This window comes from Telmatherina bonti (genome assembly GCF_933228915.1).
Source record: "Telmatherina bonti genome assembly, chromosome: 9".
In the NCBI taxonomy this organism is placed as follows: Eukaryota; Metazoa; Chordata; class Actinopteri; order Atheriniformes; family Telmatherinidae; genus Telmatherina; species Telmatherina bonti.
Window position 1 is genome coordinate 11,481,575 of NC_136627.1, and position 16,107 is coordinate 11,497,681.

The window sequence follows — 16,107 nt, forward strand, 5'->3', positions numbered from 1 at the left end:
TGAGTGGTTTGGTATTTTCGTGCCACAAACCCTGCATGTCTTCAAAATATAATCCATACAATGACACATCAAATTTAAAAAGTCAGTGTGTGTGTGGTTATTGCTCTGGAAAGATGGGCGACAGAGTAGGAACAAAGCCAAAGTTTGAGGAAGTCACATTGCTGGTGGGCTGGTTGAATGGACGTGTGGATCAACGAAGTCAAACGGTGAGTAGCAGTGTGAATGAATGAACTGATTAGATGATGAATTGATTAATAAAGATGGAAGGCACACCTGATCAGTATGCTTTAACATGGGAGGAGATTGACACTTTTTGGATCCTCCTCATGGACGAAGCGCCTGCAAATGAGCTGATTTGTGTTCTGCTGTGGTAACTCTGACATTGATCCTGAATTATTTAATCTTTAGGAAAAACATAATCTGCAGACATGACGGAAAACACCTCTAAACCAATTTGTCTTAGTCAAATTGAGATGACAGTTTATCTTTTGCATAAATCAGATCAAAAGCTCCTCTCTTTTAAGCTTATGTTGCTGTATTATTGATGAGGTTTTTAGATTATTTACATGTGTTTTGAAGCATTGTATTCTTGTTTGTTTACACTCATGAATTTTTGATCAGCTCTTGATAGACTTTTGAAAAAACAATGCTTAAAATCAAACGTACAACAAGTAGCCATTTTTTAAACACTCAAACAGACAGCAACAAAACAGATACACATATTCTCTAATATTTTCCATTTTATTATATACAGACGTTCAAGAACAATACAACACTCAAACAAAATGCCTGAACAATAATTAACCATCTCAAAGCATAAAATGAAAAGGCTGTGTGCAGCTTTCTGGTTTTCACTGTTCTTTTCTCTTTATTTCTTCATTTTCCTCACATTTCTTTTTAATTCCTGTATTACAAAAAAAGCTTAAGAAGAGCCAGGAAGTTATTTTAACAACCACAAAATGTAAGTAAATAAAACTGTAACCCCTCAGGTGGCTCACAGCACACAGCAAGCTGCCGTCCACAGTGCTGAAACAGCAGATACTGTGGTGAAGTCTCACTGAAACAGAGTAGATTGATTTTATCTTAGGTCAGAAACACACTCCCTTCATCAACATCATCAGAAAATGCACCAGTGTTAAATCAGACTAAGGTTAGTCCTGTTTATTAGCTGTAAAACAGACTATAAATGGTTTTTTATTCCAGTTTCCCACAGCAACAGCTTCGCTACTGACCCTTTCAATGACACGCCACAAATGAGCTGCATGGGTGGCAACATACATCCAAATAATTATTGTGCACATATGGTGTGATAAAGAATCTAATGATACATTTCCAATTAAATTCTCTCCAGTACATTGAATAAGCAGAAGTCTGCAGTAACGCACAAGTTTTGTACCATTCCTCCCCCGTTATTGTAACATTCAGTTCTTGTTCCTATTTTGCTTTTTATAAAGTGATGTAGTCTTGATTACTTATTAAACTACTTTTAATGTTCTGTTGAATGTAAGTGCCACTAATTGTTTCAATGACTGGATCAACATCTTCAGACACTAATTTCTTTATTGTAGTGATCTCTTAATTGTAGGTATCTAAACAGGTTCTGATTTTTAAGGTCAAATGTGATTTTTCAAGTCCTGAGAAGTCCTCATCCTATCATCTTTAGTAGCTACACAAAAGGCAGTCAGACCCTTCCTCATCCAATCTTTAAATAGTAATATGTCCCTGGTTTAAACGCTTCATGTAGTGCAATCCACCTTAGCAATTTTTTAAAACATTTTTTTCATTTTTAGTTATTCAACATGAGAAAACCACGTTTCTAAAGAGAATATAGTAACTGGGTCTAGCTCCTCCCCCAATATTGTTTGGATCTTATAGCTAGGTAGTAAAGTCTCAATATCTTTCCATCACGCTCCATAAGTCCCATCACACCAACAACACCGAGGTTCAAGTTGTGCAGGTTGGAAATGCAGTTTTTGGTTTGCGAGAGACATTCTACCTTTCCTTTGGCAGCTGGAGTGTGGAGAAACATATCGGTATTATTACATTTTTATCCCCTTAAACTTCTGTTTTCTGCACAGCAGGGAAGCTAAATGATGGAAAACACAAGGAGCAGACAACATTCATATTTATTCTCATTTTGACAAAAGGTGAAAGGCCAATATAGAGAGAATATGCACACAGAAAAATACCTTGTAGCAACGATCAAATGGAAAAGAAATGTTGGAACACACATCATGATGGTGAAGAGAAATCTGACTTATCTGATTTTCCCTCACAATGTATGCAAGCTAAAATAATTACCCATCTCATGAATAAAAACGAGTCAAAAGGGTTTAACACTATATATAATATATTTCTGAGAAATCATTGCACAAAAAAGAAAACAGAAAAAAAAAGATTTGGGTGCAATTTTAAAATGCTTTTCTTGGTCCCTCTTCGTCTTTGCCACCAGCAACAGTTAGATGGTGCTGTTGTTGTATTAAAGCAAGCTGGAGAAGATAAAGTAATTACTGTATGGTCACAGAACACATTAAATACATTTAATTAAATAGAAATTAAAGCAGTTAGATCAATTTGGAACCACATCTTCAGATTTAGTGTGAAACTCGGATGAGATGGACAGCTTGTTATTTAGTTACTGCTACCTCCTCAGAGAAATGAATGAGATCAACCGTAAACACTCCGACTAATTAAGAAATTATCACTGACAAATCAATGATTTATTATCATTTTGCAGATCTGTCCACCTTTCTCTGTAACAATGTGAGAACAATCAGGAGAAAACAAAAGCCTCTATTTAGTTCTTGTGTGTTGTTAGGAAACAATGAGAAAAGACTACATACATTAAAAATCCATCTATATTTTCCTCTGCTGCATGTTGTAACACTGCAGCAGTAGAAAGGATGAAGATGGTGCTGGGCCACCAAGGAGATCTCAGAGTCCAAGATGACATTTGGTATTTCTTTCTTGCACATGAATGGTTATCCTTAAGAGGTCAAAACACAGGTTTCAGGATAAATTTACATGGTTTAGCTTGTTCTTCCATTCATCAATAAATCCATCAATCCAACAATTTTCTGAGACTTCGCCATTACTGACGGGGAGGTTGGCTCTTTTCAAAGATTGGATTGGCCCAGTTCAGCTCCCTTAGAGGAGGGACTGTTTCACTAGCAGGCTTGTTGCAACCAGAAGCTAATCTAACAATGATTTTCTGTTGGTAAGCATACTTTAATGTTGTTTTTGTGACAAAATACCTTTTACTTTTGACATTGTCTTCTAACCTTTTAATGAACAAGGAAACACAGAACAATGGCAAACAAATCAAATAACGTCCTGCATGTAAATCTGCTCACCATGGTAACGATCCTTTCTTTCACATAATGGCATGCGCCCAGCGTGTCCTCACATGTGATTGGTCACATGGCGTATCCATCAAAATTGACTCCCGCCCCTGTCTGTTTGGATTCTCATGGTAGTTGATCAGGTGGAGCTGAATCTCTTACAAGTGATTTGTTTAATAAATAACTATTAGCTGGGTCTAATAGTCTGAGTGAAGGTTTCAGATGTTTGTAAATGGTTAAAGTTGGAAACATCTGCATGTTTAGGGCAAGATTTTTAAGTATTTATGAATTGCTATCATGATGTTATTGTGATATGTACAAAACAATAGCCTTAACTAGGGGTATTCAGTCTAAAAAGTGCCGCAATACAGCAGGTTTTCCATGTATTCCAGCTCCAACACAGCTGACTCAACTGAATGAGTCTTTGTGCAGAACCTGATCGGCTATTAGATTAATTTAATTTGATATGGATGTGTTTAAGATGGAATATGTAGAAAACTCGTATAATTAAATACGCCTGGCCTAAATGTATGCTGCCAACTTGTGATTTTTAACCTTTAATTTTGACACATATTGCACATATAGTGAAACCTTGCTCACTTTGCTGTGAGACTGGCTTTAACTAAACATGGCTATAAAACAGAGTCAGGGAGTCATGTTTCAGAATCTGGACCGATTTTTGCATCTTTTTTTAAAAAATGTATTTTTTCTGTCATGTTGTGTATGACCTCCAAACTGAACCTCTGTTTCTACACACACCTGTCTGTCCACCATATCCTCCTCTTCCTCACAGACTGTCATTGAGTTCACAGCGGTTTGCTGCATTCAGGCAGTGCACCACAAGACGGCTCTCACAATGACGGGCAGATAATTTTAGCCCGCTCCTGTCAGTGGCTCCTCTCTGGGACAATTGTATTTCTCTGATGCAGGAGAGGGCAGAAGTGCTTTTATGGGCTTGTTAGCAGATGGATTCTGAGGTTTTCTGGTGGCTGCTGCCCTGTGGCTCCCCACTTTTTCTTTGAGTTGCAGTAAGTGATGTCTCTGTGGGAAAGCCATTAGGCACTGGTCTTATCTTTATTTTTTTCTGCCCCCATCTCTGTATTCTACTTCTGCAGAGATGTACAGCGGTGAAGGCACACATCACATTCAAATACGCTCATGCAACATATGCAAACTGTTAGGGGCTGTATGTGTTTGGGTTTTATTTGGTATTTTCTTTATCTCTCTATTTTTGTTTTGCCCAGATCCTATAAGACTGGCTAAGTCGGTAAATCTGTACATTCTTGGCGGGAAAACCATCAGTTGATGTTCACACTTGACCAGTTGCCTAATGCTCAAATGGAGGTTCACTGCGAGGGCAACATAAGGACATAAAGTGAACGCTAAACAACTGACTGAATCTGCGCTAAAAACAGACCTAAATAGTTCTAAAAAATTGTGGAAATCATGTATTTGTACATTTTTTTGTATGTTGTTTCGGAAACAATTCTCTTTTTCGTCATGTCAGATTTACATGATTTAATTGGATTATACAATGTTGTCATTAAAAAAAAAACTAATTTTGCTTTCCTGAAGCATGCATTATCATCAATATAGTAATTACTTTCCTTCTGCATACATATCCTCAGAAATTAAGTGTTCATACCAAGCTCATGTAGTGTGTGTCTTCTCATCCTTTGTACATGAACATCTTACTGAAACCCTTATGGGTATACTGTTTGTGCTTGTGTGTGCCTGCACAGTCATCACTTTGTTATCTCCCTCTTCCACACATTTGTACTAATTGCCATTGGCAGATTTAATTACCATGGCGATGAACATAATGCCCAACCAAACCCTAACTATACACAGCACCATTATCTTGTCAGGAGATGGCACTCAAAATAGCACATCAGCCAAAAATAGCATAAGCTGAGCGGAGCATGTCATTGGATAAAGGCTGTACTGACTGGAAAATGCTGATATGTGTAAAATCACAGCTATTCACTCAGATCTTCATGAGACATTGAACACACTCATTGTGCTGTGTGAAAACCAAATCTGGCTAGTGCACGTGCAGGCACAGATGCAAACACAATCAAATGCAGCGGTTTGGAGATCAGTTCTCTCTGGGGTGCACGGCCCTGCATGACGGCCGCCTGTGTCGATGTGGACCATTTAAAAAAAATAAAAAAATAAAAATAAAAAAAAAACTGGAGCAGGCACAGGATTGTCTTTTCTTCTTAGAATTCATATTTAAAACAAAATTACTTGTTCTCTACTGCAAATCCTTTGAACATGCTGAAACAGAAACAGCAGAAAAGCCTCTAAACTGCACCATCTGTGCGTCTCTCATTGAAGTGATATGGATAAATTGTGTAGGAATTCCTCCTGAATATTTATTTACCTGTATCTCGTCTGACTACAAGACAGAAACATAACATACAGTATGAGTATTCCCATTAGACTGAAGACATTTTTTCAAAGTGTCAGCTACACAGCAGCAGATGAATAATGCAAAGTGAATAATGGGCTTTTTTTCTGCAGAGCAGCCTCAAGAGCTAATGATATATCAGATGTACGCTGTACACTGCTGCTAACCTCAAAACTTCCACTTGACTTGGCATCTTGACGTGTGGTTTTTCAATGCTTCTTGCATCCACAACAATGGTGCTTCTGAATGTACTGCACACATGATTTTGCCTGATGAGTCTTTTTTTTTAATTAAATGAAGCAAATAAAGCCTGTGTGTTGTGAAAAATAAACCTTAAAAAAAACATTTATATAATTTATTAACCTGTCTGCAAAGCTGTACAATAATTCATAGTTACTAAAAAATGATGTAATGTTTTTTCAATATTTATAAGTCTATAAATAGGTTATACATTGGAGGTTAATATATTATAGATTTCAGTCATTTGCTATCTTGTCAGAATGATAGATTCTAGTTTTCTCCCAGTTTCTTTCTCTTCTCTCATCTTTATTAAACATCCTCACTATTTATTCCTCACATTTTCCACGCCAAGCTGTCTTTTTCACCCTGACTTCGAAACACCTCCACAAAACAGCACCAGGCTTTTAATGCATAACCTAAGCCCATTTCTTATCATTTCCATTCACGTTCTTCCCTAATCTTTCCTTCGCTCTGTCTTTGTCAGCAGAATATTGAGTTGCTCCTCTGGTGTGCCGAAAACTGAAGAAAGCTCTGATGAACACACATGCTAGAAAAGAAAAAAAAGCAGAAGGGGAGGAGGCAGAAGATTCAAAATAACTCCATGATTGAGCTAAAAATCGGGAGAAACAAATGACATATTCATATTGGATTCTGGCGGATCCTGCTTGGTGTCATCAATCATGATGCTGCCTTTACGCTCCACTACAGTTTCATTAAGCTGATAATGGACTTTAGGCTGCATGTCTTGAAGAAAATATTTGCTTCTTTTCAAAGTATGATTAAATAGCATCCCAAAATCAACAAACTAACTTCCAAATGTGAATACTGCCATTTAATCTGCAATAGATGAAATATTCCTCTCCCAGTGAAACTGGAACTGTTGATTCAGGTCGTACTCCACAGCATGATTGGAAGTATTCCTAACATCTATTTTCATCCTTTAATTTCTTTGAGAAATGGTACAATAATCGTGAATAGAGAAACCATTTTTATAGAGTCTGCAGGGCTGAACACACAACAAAGCCATTACAATAAAAATTCTCAGCCCTCGAGGGCCACCGTCATGCAGCAACACTGTGTCTGCTGCAACACTAGATTCAAGCTTAATGTATGTCGTCAACAGCCTGTTGTCAAGTTCTGCTCAAACCCGGATCCATTAATCTGATTCAGGTGCATTGATGCAGGAAACAGCGGTCTTTCAGGACCAAATGTGGACATCTTAAAGGTAATGTGGGAGCACATAGTGCATCAGGGATGGAGTGGGAGCAGCATTTCAATCAGAGAGCCAATACTGACCTCTTTCTGATGCTGCCAGTGTCTTCAAAGGGGGCTTATGAATGTTGGAACAGGACCGTGCAGCGAGGAGGGAAGGTGGCCAGATCTACTGACTCATATAATTATTTTCAAAGCTGTATGGACAGAGACAAACTGTTTCAGAAACAGAACTGAGCAAACAGAAGGGTCCATTTTTGCGTCATCATGCTCCACTAAGAAGCTAATTTAAGGCATGATTTATTACAAACCTTTTAATTCCGCTTCAAACACTCCTTTGCCGTCAGTGTCCAAAAATATAAAAGCTGCATAAATACATTAGGTATATCACCAGTAAGCTATTAGATAACCACATAGTCTTGCTTTCTCCTTTAATGACTGTACACTACTCCTCTAAATCAGGAACCCGTGCTCTTTCAGGTGATAAGCTGATAAGCTGTCAAATTCCTGTCACAGACGGACACACAGCAGGAGATCTGATGACACTGAGCCAAACCCATCTTTAAAATACTGATTCTGCTGCCCAGCAAAAAACAAGACTGAGAATTTAGTTGAAGATTATTCTACTTATGGATTTCCCCAAATTTACATTTGTAAGATAATGACCATTAAAACTTAGCTTTATACAAGAAACATGTTTGGCAAATGAAATGAACCATATACTTTCCTTCAAGCTGTATTTCATTGGAGATATAATATTAAATATACTGTTTACGTGCAGATTCATGATAGCCAATGACGTTTTATTGTCCAGCAAGAAAAGTCAAATGTAATGCACATGTTATGAAGAATATCATGTTTGACCGCTACATGAGCAGCTGTGACCGTCAGACACGTATAGTTTATGAGCAAAAGCTGCATGAACGAATCTCATCTCTACCTTCCGTCACTCAGTGTGACTGTCACATCAGGTCCCGGGAAAGTTCCCAAAATAAACTGCGAAAAGCAGGAAGATATTTTCTTTCTGACTGGAAATGGCATCAGTAAAAACCCTCTGAGACAAACCTGTGATATGGGGCTTTATAAATAACACTTGATTTGGTGGTACGTTTTTGCAGTGCCTGGAGGTCTGAGTGGATTGTCACATGATGTACTGGTTCCAGAGCAGAGCTAGACTGTCAACTATCTGTGACTGAGCCAGTTCCTCTTCTTTTGTCCTTTTTTCCCTGTGTTTGTGCAAAAACAGATATATACATGTGTATACATGATATGAACAGAGCAATTGTGCAGTGTCCAATAAACTGCTTATTTTTCAATCACATTTAAAACATACCTATGGTACTGTTACCATACATTTAAAAAAATTAAGCCTGAGAAGGGTAAAAATAAAAGATGCAAAAATGGAAGTCCATGGATCATTTCTGCCTGGAAATCATTGATGAGAAGAGAATTACCTCCCAAAGGTGCACTGTAAAAAAAAAAAAAAAAAAAAAAGTCAGTAAAACAAAAAGCCAAAAGTACCATAAAGATGTATGCATTGCATCTGAAGAACAAGAACCTCTCCAATCCAAACTGATCTGAAATGCTCTGAAATCATGTAAGGTTAGTTTTTACTGTCATCCTTGCATCCTAGAATCCTAATGACAAACACTTTTCTCCAGCTTCACAATCCCAAGTGTGCAAAGCCTCATGGGAACATTTCTATTCAGCAAGAATTTAACTTTTTGTGATTGGTAAATTGGAGTTTTATGCTTTCCTACCTGGGTCGTGCTTACATTTACATAATGTTATTCAGCTCTGTTTGATAATGTTAAAGTTGGCACCAAGACATGCATGTTGGGTTAAATGATCACTTCTCACGCTTTTAGATAAAAGCATCTGCCAAATGATTGTACAAAGAATAGAATGAGTGCGGTGGACAGTAGAGGAAGTTAGACCCATCATCAACACCTCTAATCCTAAGTTTCTATCGCTGGATGGTAGATGACTTTCCAGATGTGTTCCACAGACATGAAGGAAAAACATTTGTTTGACTCGGAGAAAATATTAGCTGGCTAAAAAATCAAAGGCTGATTAATTAAATTTCAGCTAGGTTCAACCAAGTGTTACTAATGGAAGTGAATATTTTAATTAGGTTCATATGTATTCTATTTGTTCAGTGTGGTATCATTCTGTAAAATCAACAGGGCATATCTCTGGAAAAAAATAAGAGATCACTTTTATTTACTCTTAAATCAGCAACCCAGATAATGCAAGGCTACACATAAAAATAAGCACACATGAATTTTATAAAAAAGAAAAAACAAATGGATTAAATTCAAACAAACAATGGCCTGATTTAGCCCCAATATATTTAGATGGAATCCTCACAGGAATTCATAGCTATAAAACAGCATCTCCAAAATAAAAGACACAATGATTCATAATTCAATTTTAGCACGTCATAAGTCTGTATCCGGCGGTGATCTCTGAGCTTGGATGAGTGCAGCTTTTCCCAGGGCTGCTTAAAGACTTTATGATGTTTGCTCTCTGACTCATCCAGTGACACATAAAACTGTACATCAGATTTCTTAGAAAAAAGCCACACAAGCAGGACCACCAGAAGACACAAACTGTTCACTCGCACTAAAAACCTGAAAACCCTGAGTGAAAATTATATGTGCATTAGCTGTTCAGAAAGCTGGACGTGATTAATATTTTACATTTTACATAATATTTGACAGCTATTACATCTTTTTACATGATTTTTTTTTTTTTTAAATGCAGCGGAAGCTAGTTTCCTCTTCTCTCTACTGGGGTCATGACATCACTTTTTCACATTAAATTTTCACCATTAGGTGGCAGGACCCATAGCGTTTATAGATATACGCTGTGAATCAAAGCAGTCCAAACAACTCTTTTTAAAGTACCTTTTCTCCACCTGGTGTAAATCTTTTAGCTTTGATTTAAAGCTGGGTTTTCTGGTATCATGTAGATCCGTTTAGTTGCATCAACTTATTCCTGTGTTTGGCACATAGACTGTATATATAGAGATGGACGTAGCCTCCGTGACGTCACCCATAGGTTTCTAAAGAGCTGAATTGAAGCTCGGTGGGCGGTTCCTACCATCGCCATCTTGGCAGAGGCATGCGTGTTGTTTTGTCTGGAAAATACAAATATGGGCAAAGAGGTGGAGCTGAGAGGGGGGCTGTGAGCGTCATGGTGGATGATTGACATCGAGCGACATCCGAGCTGCCTGTAGCTAAGATCTAGCTGAGCTAACACAGAGATAACAGAAGCTAACCAGCTAATGGAGGTAAGCAGGCAAAAGCTAAGTTACATTGTTAACCGACTAAAAACCGCGGTTGTTCTACGTTCTTCTGACTTGAAACAGGAGATCGGGTACCTGTCAATCAAAAGGACATGCACCTAAATATGCCGAACTTTGAGATTAAATTACTTTTAAACAGGTGAGTTAGAAAAAAAGTCACTCCCCCCACAGTTTTCATGAAGGTAAACCTGACCTATTGAACCGAAAATTGATTTTTGAACCAGGCTGTAAACATATTTATTTCTTTTTAACATGGGAGTCTATGGGGATTCGCTCTGTTTTTCAGCCCCTAGCGGATGGGGGAACTGCAGTTTTATGCACATCCGCATAGGCTTCACTTTTAATCGCCGGAGTTTTCCGCTTGGTTTGGCAGGATACAAATGACTAAAGGGAAATACGCCACAGTCTACGGGTGTGTTTTCTTTCATTTGAACACTTGCAAACTTACTCCATCTTCAGGTTTCTTTTGGTTTGGTTTCCCATCAAACCAGGTAAGATATGATCTCAAAACAAATGGTAAAATATGATGATTTGTTTTATGTAAAAGCACATAACTTTTACAGTAAACACTTCAAAATGGAACAATAGCTACATTTTCCTTGTTTAGCTTTTATTCCTACTGACAATATTTCCACTTATTTAATAATGCTGACAGCTGCCACTCTTGACAAGAACAAAACTGCCACATTAGAGGAAAAAGAGCTCCGAATAAGCTGCACACAATGGCAATAACCAGAAAACAAGCAGCATGTTGGTGTGGTGATTGTATGTTCATGCATTATATTTATAGCTACTTTTGCATGCTACCTGACGACACCAAGAGGTGGGATTACAGTTTATCCTGGAGGCCTTTGACATTTCTTAAAGTAGAAAATGTAGCTAGCATTACTTCAAGTCATCCTTTAGCAAAATGGGGCATTAATAATACTGGGACAGTGGAAATAAATGAACATGACCATATATCATTAGCCTAATAGTATATTGCCTAAGTCATATTTTAATGTTTCACTGGCAGCGATACACAGTCAATCAGCATATTAGAGAGAGCACAGTTAGACAGATATGGGGATTTGGCCAAAATGTGACTTTGGCAATTATGCTATGAGGCTAATGATGTTTAAAATTAAATGCTTTTTCTTTTACAGACCATTGCACACTGATGGCTAAACGGTAAAGAACTCATGCCAAGTCAATTTTTCCTTGAACACTCTGTTTTAAAACATTCATTTTTTTCTCAGCTTTATAATTCATTCAGAACATTCAGCGACCGTTGCTGAAAGTGTCAGATGGTGCTGCAAGTTTAATCATAGTCACACATAATAAGAACAATTGCAAATAACACAATAACATGTAATTTCAATGTTACAGTGTGTCAACATTAACACGATTTTGTTACCTTTCAATTTGAGTAAAATCTAATGGAAATCCGTGCAGGTGTCAAAACATATTTAATTGATTTCCACCAGCAGCGTTTTATCTCATGCTTTACAGACTGGTGATTCATCCACTAAAATGATCCTTCTGTTTTTCTATAGCAAAAATATCAGACAAGGATGATTTGTTTGCTTGGAGAAATTAACTTTCTCTGTCATAAATACAGAAAGTGATGATAATGAGATATCTTTCTGATTAATTAAAGATGCTGTATAATACTGCAATTAATTGTGAGATTAAGTCTCACTGCACCCTAACGTTAAACTAAAGTTAAACTTTCGAATACTCTGAGTGTTCAATTTCTTGCATTTATTTATTTCACCCATTATTATTATTAGTTGTTGTTGTTGTTGTTGTTGTTCATTCATTCATTCATTCATTCAGCAAACCACTTAGTCCGATCAAGGGTCTCAGGGAAGCTGGAGCCTATCTCAGCAGTTTCTGGTTGAGGGGCGGGTACACCCTAGAAAGGTCGCCAGTCCATCGCAGATTATTATTATATTATCAATATTAATGCAATCATGATGATGATTGATTATTATTATTAATATAATAATAATAATAATAATTAATTGACTCTTCTGCTGTGCTTAACTGTTTTGCTGAGATTTTTCCACGCAGAGCATTACTTGATAAAAGTGGTTTTTAATATTAATCCCCTGGCATTTCTGCAATCTCACACGAACACCCACAGCATCCCCGCCTGCAAATGCCAAAGGGTTAACACTGTATTTGTAAGTGTTATATGTTATGTCTGTATTTGTTGCTGCAGCAGCGGAAATATTAACGAAGAGGAAAGCTATTAATTTTCACTCTTTAAGAAGTGTTACGTGTCATTTTTATGATTGCCTGATTTTGCATGTGACATCCGCAATCCATACAAAACATAATGACATCAAATTACTGTCTGTAGATCAGACATCATGACAGGACAAACAACTCCACGCCACATTGGAATTCCTAATGATGGTCATGACTGACCTCATGCAAACAGATAGCAATATAACCAGTCAGTCCTAATCGACAGCGCTCACTCTGTCTCCTCACTAGTTATCTGTTGGTGTTTGCCCTTCAGACCACATCCTCACACTTATCATCAGCCTTTCCTCCTCCTACATTTATTTTCTCCATCATCACCGCATGTCTTTTCAATTTCCCCTTTCAACCTTCACCTCTAGTTGCACCCACCCTTCATCGTCGCTTAGCCTTTTATCATTTACCATCCTTCTTTTTTATCACTGCTGGTCCTTTAAGCTTTCATATGACAGGATTTTCATTTTATTTTGGATTCTGTGGTTTATAAAAAAAAAATTAGATAAAAATACGTCTGTGTGCATGTTTAAAACCAGTCATCAGCTTCTTCCTCTTCTCCATACTCTGCAGGGAGCTCTCTATGACTAGTTCATCATGGTCATCCATCCCCTGCTTCACTCATGCATGCAACCAGTGCCTCCTTTACCATGTTGAAGCGCAGAGGTTGAAAGCTACTTAATGAGGCTCAAACTTAATGCAGGATCTGCCACGGTTTTCATATCATGCAAGCACCAGCTTGCTTTGGACAGCGCATTAGAGGAAGCTCATATTGCAGCAGTCAGCCTTCCTGCTCTTCTTCCTCATCTCCATCTACTGTGCCCCGTGATCTTGTCACCACCATCTGTCCTTCCTGACTGGTCTCCTCTCATTAGTGCAGAGCATCTTATTTCTGTTCTTGCTGTTTTCCGTAAACAGACAAGATACATTAGAATTTAGCCAACTGAGTATGTGTTTAGTTTGTGATTCTATTGTTCATTAAAAAAAAAATAAACAGGCGACACTAACTCATGTAACCTCATCCTTTAACTTCTGTTATCATACCCAGTGTTAACAGTTTCCACCCATATCCTAAATCAGCTTTAAAATACATAAAAAAAACAATATCCTGTCATCCATTTTTTGTCATTTCTTGCTTACCTCATTAGGCTTCCTCATCCCCAAAAATGTTGGGTTTAATATTTTTGATGTGGTTCTCTGGGCCTTTTTTTTTCTTTTTCTTATGATATCAGTATACCTTTTGATTAAAAAAGAAAAGAAAGAAAATGACCTCAAGAGAATTGCATAAATAAAGAAAAGATTGTTGTGTTACCTCAATATTACTGAGGGTTATAAACACATCTCTGAAATGAATTTGCTTATTTAATTTTTTTCATTTTAAAATGAATACCTATAGTAACATGTTATGGATTATTTTTGACCCAAACATATTATACACATACACACACACACACACACATATATATATATGTATATATATATATGTATATGTATATGTATATGTACATGTATATATGTATATATATATATATATGTATATGTATATGTATATATATATATGTATATATATATATATATATATATATATATATATATATATATATATATATATATATATATATATATATATATATATATATATATATATATAATATGTGTGTGTGTGTGTGTGTGTGTGTGTGTGTATGTGTATAATATGGTTGGGTCAAAAATAATCCATAACATGTTACTATAGGTATTCATTTTAAAAGAAATATATATATATATATATATATATATATATATATATATATATATATATATATATATATATATATATATATATATATATATATAAAAAATATACATTTTTGTTAGCAATAGAACCTCGGCTGGGGGAGTGGGAGGTGCTCCTACGTTGAGGGTGGGAAGAAGCCACCGTATTCGGAGAGACCCCAGCATACACTGGGAGAACATGCAAACAGAAAGGCCACTGTTCAAACCCAGTTCAGTAATGTTCAGTCCAGTAACCTTCTTGCTGTCAGGCTGCGGTGCCAGCCACTACATCACTGTGCTTTGTGGAAAAAAAAAAAGTGACACTTTTCTGTGTTCTATGTAGAAATATTTTTTTGCTTTGGAAACACAATATATTTGTATTTCTGTCTTTGCTGCTTGTACAGGCCTGACACCTCTTTCTTTTAGAACTAGGTGGCCGGACTACTGGACGAATGAGTCTCCGTTGAAGCTCTCATGATGGAGAAGAGATGGCTGTCAGTGTATGGGCCGACAGTGACATGTTGTATCCAGTAAAATAGACAGACAGATTAAGTCAACTTTGTTTATGACGCACATGTGTGATTTAGTAGCATACAGGAAAGTGGCCTGGGTCAAATTTAATTTCTTTTATGTATTTGTGCTGTTCAGACTGAGGTCACATTTGGGTCACATGTGGGAAAACAAGTCAGATTTGATCCACTTTGCATGCAAACCTCAAACAACTGCAAATAATCTAGAACGCTGCTATGTCTTCACAAAGACCCACAACAGGAAACCCATCTAATTCTCTGATCTGTACACTGGTTTCCTGTGCTCAAAATGTAGCTGCTAATGTACAAGCATCTGAATGGCTCTGGTGTGAGATAGGGGTCCAGTATGCTGATACCATTTGAGACGTCTGAGATCATCTGGATAATAAACATTTAGTTTTTATGTAACTAATATCTGGAACCAATCACCAGAAAGTCTGCTCCAAACCATGGTTCTTTTAGATCGGGTCTGAAGACTGTTTTGCCTCCATTTTTATTGACGCTAGGTGATGATGATGAATTTCTTTAATGTAATTCACTGTATTCCCTTCTATGACTTTTTGATCATGTAGACAAGGGGTTGCATGTAAAATGAACTGAACAGACTATAATTCCCCCTCCTCGCCTTGCCTAAACCTTACTACATTATTAAAGGGTGTGAAGAAATAATCAATATGGCCATTATAGTTGAAAGGACCTGTCATTGATCAACTATACTGTTCACAGTGATCATCAGCTTTGGATCAGGGTGGAGGGAGATTTGCAAGCAAACAGTCTCATTATTTCAACTCAAGCACACATTTCTAGAGGCTCTAAATCACAGCTATAAATCATTGAAAAGGATTTATCTCAAATGTTTCAGTGATGAAATGGTATTTTCTCTTTCCTTTGTATACCACCCATCAAAAGATTAGTGTTCAAACACCAGATCACCTCCCCCCCCCACTCCTGTTTAATCATCCTTTTGTTTCTCCTCCTTTTTACAGAGCTGATTGCACAGCATGAAGGGTTGTTTAAGCTGTTAGAATAAGCTGATTTATTATTTATTCTGTGTTCACTCTT